The sequence below is a fragment of the Bison bison genome, unplaced genomic scaffold (genome assembly GCF_000754665.1).
Source record: "Bison bison bison isolate TAMUID 2011002044 unplaced genomic scaffold, Bison_UMD1.0 scf7180017864091, whole genome shotgun sequence".
In the NCBI taxonomy this organism is placed as follows: Eukaryota; Metazoa; Chordata; class Mammalia; order Artiodactyla; family Bovidae; genus Bison; species Bison bison.
Window position 1 is genome coordinate 604,748 of NW_011494663.1, and position 13,046 is coordinate 617,793.

Consider the following 13,046-nt stretch of genomic DNA (forward strand, 5'->3'; position numbering starts at 1 on the left):
AGTCTGAGTGAACTCCAGGAGTTGGTGATGGACAGGGAGGCCTGGTGTGCTGCGACTCATGGGGTCACAGAGAGTCGGACACAACTGAGCAACTGAACTGAACTGAACTGAATATGATTGTTGGCACATCCTATGCAATATATCTAGTTGAATTATGGTACCAGATAAAGTTATAGATGGGAATGAAGTTTGTGTATAATCCATTATTATGTATAATCAATAAATTATTTAATACCTTCTTGAAAAAAAGGATAGAGTTCTTTCCTAGCTCTGTAAGAGTCATGCTGACTTGCTGCTCTCTTTGAATGTGTTTGCCTGCAGCATGTATGTGTCCTTGATGACTTTTATGTAAAATATCAGTATGTCATTTTGATGTATGATCCTTTGTCTCAAAAACACATATGACTCTGCCTTATACATATGACTATGCCTTCAACTTCTAACAGGTGGAAGAGTTCTCAGAGCTTTCTGAGAATCTGCCTCCCAAGTTATAATCCTCAGTTTGGCTCATATAAAATTCTCTTTTTTCTTAACTTGATAGCTAATTGAATAAAAAATGTGAAGATGGAACACAGTCCATATGTCCAAAATGGGTATTTACTAAACCTAAGCATTTAGCAAAATTTCTAGAGGAGTCTGAAGTAATGTTATGGTCTTTATTAGAGACCCAAGGCCTTGGGCCAGTTCCTAGGGGAGCCCCTAAGTGTGGAGGGAAAGTCTAACCCCTGGGGTCAGGTAGTCAGTTCCTTCCCACTCATGCAATCTGGACTGGTCCTTGAATGGCTCATGTTTCATCTTATCTACCCATGGGTGATGATATTTACCTCTCAGAATTTCTAGGACAATTAAACAAGAGGAGAAAAATTCTAGACCTAAGACACCCTTAGCACATTAGTCACAACCAGTTCCCAACCTCCCCGTCCTCTCTCACCAGTCACCAAAGGATAAAAAAGTTAGTTTCTGGCCCACATGTTCTAGATTGAGAACCTGTGTGATCAGGCTGTAGTTTTCCTCAACATCCAAGAAATCCTATATAGTGAACATAAATACAAGGAAAATCACTTCAGCATATGATCTCTGAATATTTTTTGTTATAGAGCTTTTCTATGGGCTAGATGCATCACACACATTATCTTATTTAATACTGTTAGGATACATTTTTAAACAAATTATTTCTGTTTTCTCCCTTTCCTAGACCATTTCTATGAGAAACTTAGTGACTATGAATCTTTTGACATCTGTATAAATTTTCATCAAGATAAGCCATTTGCTAGTTTTATAACCCAGAACTATCTCACAATCATTTGGAGTTCATCCCTTTTGAAATGTAAACACCTGAGGTGACACCTCACTCTCCTTGTCACTGTAGAGTGTAACCTAAGTACCTTTCGTGGAGCTGTATATATAAAACCACAATGAAGTGGGTTTTAGTAATTATTTGTATATTTATAATTTAATGATTTGTAATAAAATCAAGCTAATGTAAAATTAAGTTTTCTTTTAGGTAAGCTACTAAATTTAGCTAGACTTCAGTTTTTTAACCCAAAAACAGTAGACAAATTGTAACACAGCTAAACAAAACCCTATTAGAGGGTTCTAGGTACTTTCACCCAAAGCATTTTGCTGCAAATATTTTTGCCTCACAACTGACGGGCCATAAGGCATTTTTTCCCTGAAAGATAAAATAACTGTTTGTCAGTTTAGTTTCAACTGGTTGAAATCCATTAGGATCTCTTCCAGTTAATGACATTATTAGTGGTTTATCAAGCTGATAAATGACAATGATCTGCCCCAGAAGTTGGTTTACTTTGAAACACACTACCTTGCATGAGAAAGAGGCCAAGGGTCTTGAAGGCACAGAGTTGAAATCACATTTCCCACAGAACTTTAGAATGTCTGTCAACGAACATATGACAATCTGCCAGGAACAAGCACTGTAGAAGAGTTCACAGTGCAACACAGAGAATGAACAAACACACATCCTAGTGTTTGGAAACTGACACCTCTCTTAAGGAAGGAGGACATTTCAGTGAAAATGTGCAATGACAAATCAACAAGTAAAAAAATATATTTATAAAACACTGTGAACAAAAGACCTGGAAGATAAGTGCTTAGGTACAATCTGCAGAATAAAATAGTTATTTGTGCAGTATTGCCATGGATACATACACTATTTACTTCTTGTTACTTTAACTTTTAAGGTAAAATTGCCTTATCAGTTATTTGACAAGAATGTTTGTGGCAAAGATGTTTACAACAGCAACAAAAAAACATGTTTACAGCAAAGTACTTACCCAGACAGGACATTAGAGATCCCAAACCTCTCAATTTTCACCTGGTGTTCTGGTAGTAGGCCACATTGTCGGGACTTTGGAAGTCATGAAAACACAGGTGAGGAAACAAAGTCTCCTGATTAGTCACCATCTAGTATTTCTAAGTCGGAGAAGGCGATGGCACCCCACTCCAGTACTCTTGCCTGGAAAATCCCATGGACGGAGGAGCCTGGTAGGCTCCAGTCCATGGGGTCGCTAAGAGTCGGACACAACTGAGCGACTTCTCTTTCACTTTTCACTTTCATGCATTGGAGAAGGAAATGGCAACCCACTCCAGTGTTCTTGCCTGGAGAATCCCAGGGATGGGTGGGCTACCGTCTCTGGGGTCTCACAGAGTCAGACATGACTGAAGCGACTTAGCAGCAGCAGCAGTATTTCTAAGTAAAACTATATTCCATGCCTTTCTGAGAATGACTGAAAAGTCGAGCTTCTCACCTTTGTTCTCACTGGCATCCTCTGTGTGGGACTGGCCCAACTTCCAGAGGTCCTGGTTAGTTGGTCTGTAATGCTCCCTTCAGTTCAGTTCAGTTCAGTTCAGTTCATTTCAGTCGCTCAGTTGTATCCAATTCTTTGTGACCCTATGGACTGCAGCATGCCAGGCCTCCCTGTCCATCACCAACTCCCAGAGTTTACTCAAACTCATGCCCATTGAGTCAGTGATGCCACCCAACCATCTCAGCCACTGTCGTCCCCTTCTCCTCCTGCCCTCAATCTTTCCCAGCATCAGGGTCTTTTCCAATGAGTCAGTTCTTCGCATCAGGTGGCCAAAGTATTAGAGTTTCAGCTTCAGCATCGGTCCTTCCAATGAATATTCAGGACTGATTTCCTTTAGGATGGACTGGTTGGATCTCCTTGCAGTCCAAGGGACTCTCAAGAGTCTTCTCCAACACCACAGGTCAAAAGCATCAATTCTTCGGTGCTCAGCTTTCTTCACAGCCCAACTCTCACATCCATACATGACTACTGGAAAAACCATAGCTTTAACTAGATGGACCTTTGTTGGCAAATGTGGGTGTTTTTTTAAACAATGATCTCTCTAGATAATTGTAAGCCTTGCTAAGCCTTGTCTGCCCCCTTCCCAGTGGCTCCCTTCCATCTGAAGGAACTCCTTGGTAAGGCAGTGCAGAACAACTTTATTTTTAATCTGGCAAATCCATGATTCTGAGTTAGGACATGTTCATGGGCTGACTTAACTGACAATCTAAGAGGTGCAATCTGGGCCAGGGAGGAGACCAGGAGAGGAAGGAGAGAAGAGCAGCTGCTCACTGCTCGAAGGTCATAGGCTGCAGATGAGGAGTCAAGCTTGAGAAAGTGATCAGCCTAAAATCAGGTTTGAGTGGTGGTTGAACCTAAGCGGATCTGACTCCAAAATCTTCCTGAATCCAACAGTTATGCAAATAGCCTTAAAAATTGTGAGGCTATGATGAGCCATTTGTGGGAATGCTGCTAAGTTGCTTCAGTTGTGTCCAAATCTGTGCAACCCCATAGACAGCAGCCCACCAGGTTCTTCTGTCCCTGGGATTCTCCAGGCAAGAACACTGGAGTGGGTTGCCATTTCCTTCTCCAATGCATAAACGTGAAATGTGAAAGTGAAGTCACTCAGTCATGTCTGACTCTTAGCGACCCCATGGACTTATGAAATTGATACTTTGCCTCCATTTTCTACACAATAAAAATGGAGACATTCAGATGTTAATAATGTGCCTGACACAATCAGGAGCAAGCCCAGAAACTGTGACTCTGGAACCATGGCATCCAAGGTGGCAGCCAGCACCCACCTGAAGCATTGAGATGTGCTGTGAGTAAAAATTCTCACCAAATTTTTAAGATAAGTAAAATGTATTAATATAATAAGTGTTTGTGTCAATTACATGTTTAAATGATAATATTTTTGATACATTTGTTTACATAAAATGCATTATTATAAGTAACTCCAGGTCTTTCTTTTTGCTTTTCTAATGTGGATACTAGAAGATATAAAAACATGGGTTCAGGATCCTGTCCTCCTAATCCCATATGGCACTCAGTGCAGAGGATGCTGGTATTTCTGGGCTTCATCACCAAGTAACTTCATGATCCTGAGTAAGGCACTTTATACACCCAAGAGTGAATTTCTTAGTCTGAAAAATGGGGGAGGAAATACCCTCACCACAAGATCTGCAAGAACCAAGCGTGATAACATACACACACAGAGGCAGTGACAGATCCTGGCACTGATGGAAGGCTGGCAGTGCTAGAAGTGCAGGACACACTCCCTTCTGGACAGTACTCCATGCAAACAGCTCCAGTGGTGTAACCCAGGGCTTATGTGCTTTCCAAACTGCTGGACACACCACGGTGTACTGTGAAATCAAGTTTGGGGGATATTACCAGCGTCAAAAAAAGAAAAAAAAAAAAACAGAAAACATTAAAACACTTCTCTGGTTAAGGGAAAGAATAGTTGTCAGGAAGTTTTGATTTTGTATGGAGGGTAAGGGGGGGTTGCTGTAAATGAACTAAGAAAACACTTTCTTCCTGTGGAGAATGGAGAACAGCCTTTGGGAGCCCCTGGAATTGATGAGCCTTCCTTGGTGGCTCAGATGGTAAAGAATCTGCCTATAATTCAGGAGACGTGGGTTTGATCCCTGGACCAGGAAGTTCCCCTGGAGAAGGAAATACCCACTCTGATATTCTGGCCTGGGGAATTCCAACGACAGAGGAGCCTGGTGGGAAACAGTCCCTGGGGTAGCAAAGAGTCGGACATGACTGTGCAACACACACACACACAAACTCTTTATGGGACTGGCAGAGGAATGACATAGAGAAGAAACTCATGAAGGGCTAGGAGGAAAGTCGGCAGAGAGCCAGGAGAGGGGCTCCTGTGGGTGCAGGAAGGCAAGGGCTTTAGGGCTGCCACCAGGTGGGCCTGAACCATGTCCCCTATGGTGGCAAGGTGCAGGGGCGATCAGGGGCAGTGGCCAGTGACCAGGCCACCAACGGAGCCCCACCCTGAAAGCGCAGACTGCGTTCCCCTGGCTCTGTCCCTGCAAACCCCACCCTCACCAGGTCCTAGCCCTTATTGTGCCTGCTGATCTTACCACCACGCCCCCATTACCGGAAGTCTCTTTCAGGGAGTAGGTATGGCAAGATGGCAATCTTACGCATTTAGTGGATCAACAGCCGCTGTTCAGAAAGTACCACTGCCTTCACAGGAGCGGGCTTCACTTAGCAGCTCTGTGGATGCACGTGGACTCTCGCATCTGCTTGAGGTGACCAGGAGGGCACCGGAAAATTGAGATGAGGAGAGCTTCTAACAGGGCATTGCACAGGTTGTAGGCCTGCACCGCAGGTAGCTGCAGCCTGGGCCGCCAGAAGCACAGAGCCGGTGGGCGGGGGCCCTCCCTGGGGACCTGCTGGAGTAGGTGGGAACAGCTGTCCCAGGGCTGTCTCATCGGCCTCCTAGCCAGGAAGCCCTAGCCTGTGGCTTGCAGGTGGCTTCCTGGGTCACAGGCAGGTGTGAAAGGTAGGTGCTGATCTGACACAAGACCCCATCACTTTGGAGAACTCTTTTGAAAAGATGCAGTGTACCTTAAGGTATCAAAGGCTCTTGTGTTTATTTGAAAATAAACTTTTCAACAGAAAACTTCATTCCTCTTTTTCATGTAATAGGAATTGACATCTGTAGTAGGCAAATTAATGGCCCTCCTAACATGTCCCTATCTAAACCCTGGAAGTTGTGAATATGCTAGGTTATACAGCAAAGGGCAAATTATCCTGGATTATCTAAGATATGAAATCACAAGGCTCCTCAAATGTGGAAGAAAGAGGCAGAGAAGGAGCTATGAGGATGGAAGCAAGGTCAGAAAGAGAGATCTGAAGATGCAATGCTTCTGGCTTTGAAGATTGGAGAGAATGAGGAAGGGGCCAAGATTCAAGGAATTCAGGAAGCTTCAAAGCTGGAAATGGCAAGGAAATAGCCCTCTAGAGCCTCCAGAATATAACACAGCCCTGTTAGCACCTTGATTTAGCCTGTGAGAGCAATGTCAGACTCCTGAGGTATAGAACTGTAAGATAAGTTGTGCTGTTTTTAGCTTCTAAGTTTGTGGTAATATGTCACAGCAGCAATAAGAAACTGAAGCAACATCCTACATGAGGAAACACTGATCTACAGCATACTCCAATCTACCTAAGTAGATGAAGTATCCTCAACTTTAGTATTAAATAGTAATTATGAGATGGTTGGATGGCATCACTGACTCGATGGACATAAGTTTGAGCAAGCTCCAGGAGTTGGTGATGGACAGGGAAGCCTGGTGTGCTGCCGTCAATAGGGTTGCAAGTGCTCTGGATACTGGGGCACCTACAGCCAAATTTGGATCCTGCATCTAAGTACTCTTTGTTTCTAAGTGTTCTTCCAGAGTTGGTGTTTTGATCCAGAATTCCAAAGAATTATTACCCAAAAACTCTTACCCAAAAATTTATTACCCAAAAAAATCTTACCCAATACTTAATTTGGGCTAACAGTCTTTATAAGGAAAGAAACAACCTCTCCCATCCTTGTGAATAAATTCTTGCTAGCCTAACTGTCATCTCTAACTTTTAGGAGACGCACACTGACTGAAACCACCCACTCTGGCCAGAAAACACCATAACCATTTGCATGAGGTATTTTATGACAGGAGGTTCTGGTAAGGAACACGGAACTAACAAGCCACCACCAACTGGAAGAATTCCAGAGAAGTCAAAAGGAGATGCCAAGTGTCCTACCACCTCCCAGAATCTTTCTTGCTGGCATCCATCTTGGCTGAGCCATGTGTATACCCCCAGGAAGGACCCTGAGTCAGAACGATTGGCCAAAGACAACCCAGAAACTAATCCCATCTAACCATAAAAGCCAAGACTGTGAGCCACATGTCAGAGCGGTCCTCCTGGGTTCCCTTACCCTACTGTTCTCCACCCGGGTGCCCCTTCCCAATAAAGTCTTTTGCTTTGTCAGCACATGTGTCTCCTTGGACAGTTCATTTCTGAGTGTTAGACAAGAGCCAATTTTTGGTCCCTGGAAAGTGTTCCCCTTCCTATAACATAAGCCCTGGTTTTTCTGGCTGATGTCTGTTGCTGAGAACCGTGCTAGAGCTAGAGGGCCAGCACTTGTTCAGTGCGGCTTCTAGCCATTTGCAGACTTGCTAACCCAGCACAGGGCTCAGAAGCAAAGCCACAAAGAGGTTGTGTCCCAGAAATATCTCTGCTGATTAGAATCTTGTCTAAACTTAGTTTATTAACAGAATCAATGTTTCAAGCAAAAATGCAGTTCCTCTAGTCTCCTGTGTTCCCTGGTCTGTGATGTGTTCCTGGAGGTGATGGGTTGATTATGGAGACTCTGACGAAAAAGTTTTTATATTAATAGTTTGCTATTAATTTTTATATGTGTTTAAGAAACTATTACTAGCAAAATATTGCTGTTAAGCAACCAAGTAAAAGGAATGATTATATTCAAAAAGTCAAATCAGAAAACAATATTAAGAAAGATAGATTTAAAGCAAAGATAGCCATGAAAAATACTATGAGTCATAGGTCAGTGACTGATGCTGGGAAGTGCAAGTGTGTGTGAGGGTGGTCCTTTGCAGGTCTTGCACAGGCCAGTACATCAGACAGCACATAGCAAGCTCCTTCACTCTATAGACCCTGCTCCCAACCTCTCCAGCTCCCTAGACTTTATCTCTTGATTTGTTCACTGTTTTTCACTGGAAGAGTCTCCTGCAATTTTACCTCTCTTACACACCATTGTTTTCACTTTTCCATATTCTCTTCCAGGAAGAGGCCACTTGCCTGAAACTATTTGCATGCATATTTTTCCATGGTTGTTTTTTATCACGCAGATAGTTTACATTTTGGCTTTATTTCATTCAGTATTATATCAGAATCATTTTCCATTTGCAAATAGTTTTCATTTTTAAGGGTTAGTTGTTTCCATTTTTTAGAAATGAGTACCATTGGACACATAGCTCTTGCTTTCTACTGAACTTTTAGGCTTTTTTAGAGAATAAATTCATGTAAGTGGCATGAATGAGTCAGAGCATATAAGTTTTCATTGGTCCTTTTTTTCCTATTTATCTAATTTCTTTTATTATTTAATAAAAATGGAAAATCAAGGGTTCAATTTTCATTCAGTAAATATCATTTGATCCTTAGGCAGTTTTGTTGCAGAAAGTGAAGTCCATGAATTTAGAATGATGGTAGCAATTCATCAACGAAGTAATCAGTTTTCACACAGTTTCAAAAATTGCAGCAATTTCCTTGAACTGTCTGTAGAAATCCTGACACTGTGGAATTGTCATTTCAAAGGACTTGTTCCACCTTGAGCATCACTGTAACATAAGGGTACTTAAGTGATCTGCAGCTGTCCAAGCTCACAGCCATACCCAGCTTCCACTGAAAATCTATGAGTTGGGTGGTGACCTTGGACTTAGCATCCATCTGTGGCTCACTAGACCCCTCCATTGTAGGGTCCAGGGCTCTCACCACTCACTCAGGTGGAAGCTCCTGGGGCCATCTCATCATCAGTTCTGAATTGTCCACACCATTAAGCTTGAGTCTTCTTAGACCCTAAAATTAATGATTGTTTTTGTTCTTATAGGCAAAGAACATTTTCAAAGAAAGGGGTAAAATGTTCAGTGGAAAAATGACAAAAGATGTGAATGTTTCCTCAGAGAAGAAGGAATACACTTTGCTATAAGCATATGATAAATTCTCAACCTAAATGATCATTAAAAATTTGCAGATTCAAGCAAAAAAAGATACCTAGCAAGGTCTGAAAAGTTTGAGGACACATCCTGAATATAAGGTTGGGGAAACAGCCACTTTCATTAAATTTCTGCAGATATGTTAACTGACAAGATTTGGGGGGAGGATAATTTGATAATCACCACCAAAACTTAAAATGTAAATGCTTTCTGATCCAACAATTCTAAGACTAGATCTTGGAGACTCACAAAAGTTCATAAAGGTAAATAAACAACTGTATTTATGTCAATATAATGTTTAATAGTAAAAAGTGGAAGGATTTTAAACCTCCACCCACAGAAGACCTGGTTGAATAAATCATGATACATGTACCTCAAAACACTGCCACTGACAGAGGAGAGGTCTGAAATATAGTACAGACATCTGCCAGGGTCAGTCCCAAGAGACACAGTTGGTGTGAACTCTTAGTTGCATGATGTAGGATCTAATTCCCTAGCCACGGATTGAACCTAGGTCCCCTGCATTGGGAGTGTGGAGTCTTAGTCACTGGACGACCAAAGAAGTCCTCACAGTATTTCCTTTCTCAATAGAACTTGCCAATGAGTTCATTCTTTTTCCCTTAGTGAGTCTCCAGTGACCAAAATACTAGCCTAGGTATCAGAAAACTAGCATTCTGCTACTTTCACTGAATGAGTTACTGGATTCCACACTGTGCCAGAAGCTGGCCGGGAAATAAAATCTTGTCATTTATGGATGAGAAAAACTGCAGCACAAAGAGTACAGATGACTGCCAGAGGGTGTTGAGAATGCAGTCTGAGAAAACTGGCCAGCACTGACTTCTCTAGCCTTGCTCTCTGCTGCACGGAAACAGAACTTGTGCCACAAGCCCAGCTTTCCATGCATGACAGCCTCCACACTCTGACCACTGTCGACAGAGGTTAGATGCAAGCCCACATGCAAACATTGCCGTACCTTTGTCCTGAGACCTACTGCTACACCTCTGTCTGACTCTACCCAGATCCATACCTGCCGAAGGCCAGCCTCCAGAGCAGGGCTTCTGGCCATGATGGAATGTTCTGGACATGCACTCAACATGCCACCACAAACCACAGATGCTTGAGCACTTGAAATGTGACCACTACAACTGACGGACTAGGTTTTTTATTTTATTTAGTTTAATAAACATACATTTAAATAGTCATGCATAGTTACTTGCTACTGTGTTGGGTAAATGACACTCTAAAGGTACAGCCTTTGCTTTAAGAACTCTGACAAATCTGACTACAACATGTTGGATTGTGGTTAGCTGGACCGTGTAAACTACTTATGGGGAATTTCATGTGCAATACAAGAAGGAAGAATAGAAAACAAAGAAAGCAGGAGAAACAGAAGAGAGGAATGAAAGTGCCTGTTTTTGAAGTGTGGCAAAATGATAGGGCCGCCAGTGTCTGTGGTTGCATCTGAATGGCCACGGTCAGTGCCCCGGGCATGTGTGAAGTCTGGCTTTGCAGCCACTAAGAAGGGGCTTTGCTGCTTCCAGCCTCTCAGTACAACCTGCCGCAAGTGGAAGCTCATTCCCATGCCTTGCTATAGGACCAGCCTAACCAACACTTCCTGTACCTACATGTACACCCAAAATGTTATTGGATATGATGGCTTACAAATCTTGTTGTACATAGAATGGATTGGCACAAAAAGAAGCATAGCTTAGTTTCTCCATGATCCAGTCTAGTGTAGAGTGGGGTTGGGGTTTGCAATAACAACAATAGGCTGACTCGCTCTGCCGGTCAACTCTCATTTCTCTCTTGGGTTCCTCTACCATCTGTGGTATGCATCAATATATCCCAAAATGAGCAACAAAATGGACCATTTTCAAGGCAAGTACTCTCAAAAACACCTGAAAATTCATGTGGGGACCCCATTTGTTTTTGTGGGTTTTTTTGGGGGGGGACCCCATTTGGGATTAGACCTCCAATTTCTTAGAGCGTACAATTGTAAGTCAATTTCAGTTTACATATTTTTTTACCTTTAAAAAATACGTCTATTCTTTTTCATTTGTTTTAGTCATATATGTAACTTACAAATATAGTCATAAAATAGACGATAGGTATATAGATAGCCATTTTCTACCCCAAAAGTATATAATATTCCCCTATATTTTCTAATATACCTTTATAATTTTTTGAATGTTTAATTTTTTAATATTTGTGAAATTTAAATTTGCTAATAATGAGAAAGAAAGCTGCCAAACTTTTTATCAGTTCTTTAAACATTAATATATTTCTTTTTTTCCACGCATGTAAAACACTTTCTTCAATATTTACCATATTCCTAGATGTACATCAGCTTTTTCTAGATCTGAGATTTTTGTTTCTTGTTCCATCTATCTCTATCAATTTAATTAATACAGTTTTCAAAATTCCTAAAATTCTTCTTGGCTGTTGCTGTACATTTTCTCTTCTAGATGAATATTAGTATCTGTTTGTCAAGTTTAATTCTAAAATCCTTTAGGTAATTTGATTGCTTATTTTCTAAGCCTAAACAGTATGTGCTGTGCTTAGTCACTCAGTCATGTCTGACTCTTTGGGACTCCATGGACTGTAGCCCACCAGGCTCCTCTGTCCATGGCAAGAATACTGGAGTGGATTACTAAAGATCCTCCTCCAGGGAATCTTCCCAACCCAGGGATCGAACCCAGGTCCCACATTGCAGGCAGATTCTGTACCAACTGAGCCACCAGGGAAGCCCATGAACACTGGAGTGGGTAGCCTAACCGTTCTCCAGGGGATCTTCTCAACCCAGGAATCTAACCAGAGTTTCCCACATTGCAGGTGGATTCTCTTCCAGCTCAGCTACCAGGGAAGCCCAAGCCTAAACAATATAGTGAGAAGTTAAATGTTACCCACTATGAATCTTGCCTCCTCCCAGCCCTTACCAACCACATTTCCATACCACACATTGCCGGCAGAAAACAGCACTCCTCACACAAAACATATCCTATTTCCACTCATCCTGTGTTCTGCCATGATGCCAGGCCAATCCCTATGTGTTATGGCTGCTGTGGTCTTTCTTGTTGCCTTTTAACCCAAGGAGTCCACTTTGGAGGATCAGTCCAAAGCAAATAGATATGCCTTCAAGTGAAAATGTATGTATACCTCAGCATTATTATTAATAGAGAAAATATCCCTAAATATAGGCATAGAAAAGATCTGTGAAGCAAATACATGCCACTAGCCATGCCAGGCAGACCAAGTTTGGACTAGCTGGTAGAATGCCCAGCCATAAGTGGCCACTGTCAGTGGAGCTTGGTGCTACCCTCATAGTGGCATCTACAGAGACTTCAGGTGGCCTGGAGACACTTCAAGAAAAATGTTAAATAGAAAAGTGGGGACTTCCCTAGTGGTCTACTGGCTAAGACTCTGTGCTCCCAATGCAGGAGCCCCGGGTTCAATCCCTGGTCAGGGAACTAGAACCTGCATGCTACAACTAAAGATCCCACATGCTGCAACTAAGAGCTGGTGCAGCCAAATAAATTAAAAAAAGAAAAGAAAAGAAAAGTGAAGCATATAGCTATAGGTATAAATATATATAATCTTAACAGCAATGTAAAAGGAACTTATATATTCATTCAGTGAATATTTCTTGAGTATTGACCCTCTAGGGGAGATATCCACTCTTACTCCATCTTTTTCTCCATGACTTATGGTGATGTTAAAGGGGGATGGCACAGAATATCCTTAAGGAGAGGCTAGCTGAGCCCCTGGACAAAGCTTCGAAAGGTGTTACCACACCTGTTCAGGTCCAGACTGGATTTTTCCCCCAGATACCCAAAATTGATGAGGCTTATGAGGATCAAATAATGATGATAATTTATGAGTCAATTGCCAAGATGCCTGTGTACCACTTTCTTCAATGCCAATAAGGATAGAATTCTCCAATAAGTGGAGAATTCAGTGATCCCTCAGGAGCTTTCTGATCCCGGAAGAACCTAAC

At 42.1% G+C, this 13,046-nt stretch overlaps 1 pseudogene; it reads right to left on the minus strand.

Moving 5' to 3' along the window:
* Window positions 1-8,575: 8,575 nt before the first annotated feature.
* On the minus strand, window positions 8,576-8,810 carry LOC104987275 (annotated as a pseudogene).
* Between the last annotated feature and the right edge of the window lie 4,236 nt (window positions 8,811-13,046).